The sequence below is a fragment of the Physeter macrocephalus genome, chromosome 2 (genome assembly GCF_002837175.3).
Source record: "Physeter macrocephalus isolate SW-GA chromosome 2, ASM283717v5, whole genome shotgun sequence".
NCBI classification, from domain to species: Eukaryota; Metazoa; Chordata; class Mammalia; order Artiodactyla; family Physeteridae; genus Physeter; species Physeter macrocephalus.
This window is the reverse complement of record NC_041215.1, coordinates 106,039,534-106,043,939: the sequence shown is the minus strand read 5'-3', so window position 1 is coordinate 106,043,939 and position 4,406 is coordinate 106,039,534.

Genomic DNA, 4,406 nt, shown 5'->3' with positions numbered 1-4,406 from the left:
AAACCAAGGCCTTCTCTGCTTCTCGGCTCAGGTTAAGAAGGCAGGAGTTTTGAGGCCCCAAGAACTCACAAGATGGCTTCCCCACACTCCTATGACACAACATGGCTCCCAGTGAGTATCAAATTGCCAAGGCTCAGGACTTCCCCGGTGGCCCAGTGGCTGAGAATCCACCTGCCAATGCAGGGAACACGGGTTCAATCCCTGGTCCAGGAAGATCCCACATGCTGTGGAGCAACTAAGCCAGTGAGCCACAACTACTGAGCCTGCGCTCTAAAGCCCGTGAGCCACAACTACTGAAGCCCGCGCGCCTAGAGTCCGTGCTCCGTAACAACAGAAGCCACCACAATGAGAACCCCGCGAACTGCAACGAAGAGTAGCCCCCACTCGCCGCAACTAGAGAAAGCCCAAGCGCAGCAACAAAGACCCAACGCAGGCAAAACAAAAACAAACATAAAACCTAAACACTGCTGTGATCACCAGATGGTAATAACTGCTATTAAAAAGAAAAAAACATTGCCAACGTTCAAAGGCTGTTGGAGAGCAGTTTTATGATGAGGATACAGGGTACAACGGGATGCAGCTGTACTAACAACTCTATTACCTGCCAAGGTGTAGGTCTCTGCTGCTGTTATTTCTGCTGTTCTCTGCTTCCTTCAGAAGGGAGGGGGATGATTTCTCTTCCATAAATTCAAATTCCACTTTGCAGCTTTTGTCTTCATAATTTCCATATTTCTCATCTTCTACTGAGATCTCTACTAGCGCTTCCCTGAATTTCCCCTTCCTTAAAACAGACTTAAAAGAGAAAAAGACCTTCACCCCAGGAGGGTGTGAAGTTTGAAGTTCACTTTGTAAACTTCCTGAGGGCAGCTGCTGCTGATACTTCTGTTCCCTTGAGTTCTCCTGGCCGTCTAACAAGTGCCCATAGTGGGTTTCCCCAAATGCTTGTTGATCAACAATGTTGTAACGATCTTAGAAGTTTTCAGAGATAAAGAACACAGAATTAAAGCAAAATAAATAGCATGCTATTGCTTTAAAAAAATAAACCTTTTAGGGCTTCCCTGGTGGCGCAGTGGTTGAGAGTCCGCCTGCCGATGCAGGGGACACAGGTTCATGCCGCGGTCCGGGAAGATCCCACATGCCGCGAAGCGACTAGGCCCGTGAGCCATGGCCGCTGAGCCTGCGCGTCTGGAGCCTGTGCTCCGCAACGGGAGAGACCACAACAGTGAGAGGCTCGCGTACCGCAAAAAAAAAAAAATAAATAAACCTTTTAATTACGATTATTTTCAAGCTTACAGAAAAAAGTACGATGAACATCCATATATCCACCACCACATATCTCAACAAGATTTGAATTATCTTCAGGCTATTAAGAAAATATTTCAACATGGAGTAGCTTCCACTGTTCAGAATCATAGAGCATTAGCATTAGAGGCATTCCTAATGATTGGAATGGCATTGACTAAGTTCCTTAACCTCTCCGTGCATCTCACATATAAAGTGGGCATAATAGTATTTGTTAGAAAGTGTTGTTTCACTAAAAGTTAACAGCACCTGACACATAATAAGTGCTCAATAAATGTTAATTATCATTTTAGGCTTACTACTTATTTTCCAATAAATGATAGTAGACCATAATTAAGAACCACAGAGGTGCAGTGCCGTGCTTACAACCGTGCAAGTTGTTCTCTGCACAAACCTGTGGTGGGAGTCATTGATCTGTATTTTCCCGCACCTAGTGGTATAGTGTGTTGAAGAAAAGTTATCTTTTTCTACTCAAATTCCCTCTTTGGAGTAATAGCACAGGGTTGGGTGGAAGTGTATAATGTTGAATATGATTCAGTTCTGTACTGATAAACTGGAATCCTCTTGTACATCCTGACTATAGAATTTCAAAAAGTAGAAAGGGAAAATTATCGAATTTAAAACCAATTAATTCAAGTTAGTATTTTAAAAAACTTAACTACCATGTGCAAAACTGTGTTAACAAGAGGCTGGGATAGATGCTAATAAAAAGACAATATGACAGCTCCTGAAACAGCTTTCTCTCACCACTATAGTTGGCATGTAAGTTACAATATTTTGTAGGCAAACTGACACTATTTTACACTTGATCCCTTTGATGCAGTAATTTTACATCTAGAAATTTATCCTACAGTAACACAAGTACATGAAGATAAATGTACAAAAACATTCACTGCAGCTTTGTAATAACCAGCATAACAGCAAAAGAAACCAGCAAAAACAAAAACTCTAACTACTCAAAAGAAAAATACTAAATAGTAAACACTTTGATATGAAAAAATGGTGAGGCTGGTGTGAACAATGATTTAGCATGTTAAAGTGATAGTCAACCAAAGTTAAGACTGAGAAATATGCAGCCATTTGGGTGCACTGGGTCTTCGTTGCAGCGAACGGGCTTCTCTCCAGTTGTGGTATGCAGGCTTAGTTGCCCCAGGGCATGTGGGAGCTTAGTTTCCCAACCAGGGATCGAACCCAAGTCCCCTAGCATTGGAAGGTGGATTCTTAACCACTGGACCACCGGGGAAGTCCCCAGAGCCAAGTTTTAAAAGATGACCTTAGAAAGCAACAAATGGATTGAAGAGAACTCAAGGACAGAGAACTGGAGAAAGTGTTCTGAGGTTGGAGTTCTGGAGAGAGGACAGAGCTCAGCCAAGGTCTTGATAAGTAAGCATACTGAGGACCCAGCAGACACTGGAGAGATACAGAAGTAGCTTAAACCAGAAAATATAAATTTGCATTTTTGAAGGGAAGGGGATGGAGGACAATGGAGAATCAGTAACTTTTAAAGCATGGATTATTTTATGTGGCCTTGTCACAGAAATTCTTCAAATTTGCTAATCAAAATCAGGCACATAAAATTCACTTGAGCGTCCCATTTCAGCCTAAGTTCCCAAGGCTTTTCAATAGGACAAGTGTTTTATTTTAGCACAAAGAACCACAACCTACCTTTCGGTTAGTGTTTTTTTCTTTTTCTTTTGGACGCACCGAGAGGCTTGCAGGCTCTTCATTCCCCCGACCAGGGACTGAACACAGCCTGGGCAGTGAAAGCGCCGAGTCCTAACCACTGGACTGCCAGGGAATTCCCCTGGTTAGTGTTTAAATAGTTAGGGCTTTAGCACTTAAGAAAGTGGATAGGTCTGTGATTCATCTAGGTTTCCTCCAGGCCTATGGGAGACCACTCAACGAGTAGAAGCTTATTAATTAGTATTCTCAAGGTCTATCTTGTTTCAGATATAAAGCTTCTGGACTATACAGCCGCTAACATATCAACAGACCCCTTTCATCAAAATTTGTTAAAAATAAGTCTGTTATGTCCCAAACCAAGGATGTGTCTGGAGTAGGTGGTCCAAAACGACAATATTCTCCTGGAGGCAAGATAACCAGTTTTATTATATAAAATTTTCTAGAGATGGCTACATGTACTTCATGTAGCATTTACTTCAATCAAAACATCTACATCAGAAATGTATTTCCATCTCTGAAAATTTGTACTATTTCATTTTCTACAAACCATTGTTAGGAGGAAAGTTGACCATTATCTCTGATTTGCAAATGAGGAATTAAAGTTACGAGCTGTTAACTTGACTTGCCCAAGGTTACACAAAAAGCAGAGGTGGAACTCAAAAGCTTACAGTCATTATAGCTCCTCCACTGAATGCTTTTATTAAATTGGGTTTTTTCACACCATGCCTGTGGCATACCCAAAGATGCAAGACATAAAAGTCCATGAAACTTGTAGCTGTCATGACTATATGGCTGCCATTCATTTATTATACACCATCTCTTAGAAACAAAGATTTCTCTTTGGTGCTCTATGTCCTGGTTTACACCTCACTCCTGACATTTTATTTTTGCTCATCTTGTTTTCCCTTTATAACCCCCCTATTCTTTACTATAAATAATCTTGTATTATCCTTTTTTAAGTCACTTTAGATTACTTTAAAACTAAATCAGTGTCTAGATTAATAATGATTTTCTTGCACCTTTCAGAAATGCAAACAAATAAAGTTAGGAACAATTTTTTTCTTCCTGAAGAGACACTGAAAAGTTTTGCTCACCTAATTTTAAAACCTTGAACACAAAAGACAGCTTTACTTAAAGACAGGCGAAAAATGAAAGACAGTCCAAAAAGGCAAGAGAAACATATTAGAGTGGGATTCTTAAACTGGTCCATCTAATTGCTACCTTCTAAAAGGCTATGTTTCAAATTAATGGTTCACAACTCTCACTTTTCAGGTATAATTATCAAAATACTAATCATCAAATGCTAAATAACATACAGAAATGGCCAAAAATTCTCTACATAAAACAGAGAAACCACAGAACTGCCTTAAAATACAAAGAAAATATTTTTATTTGTATAACAAATATTCTAAGAAATGATG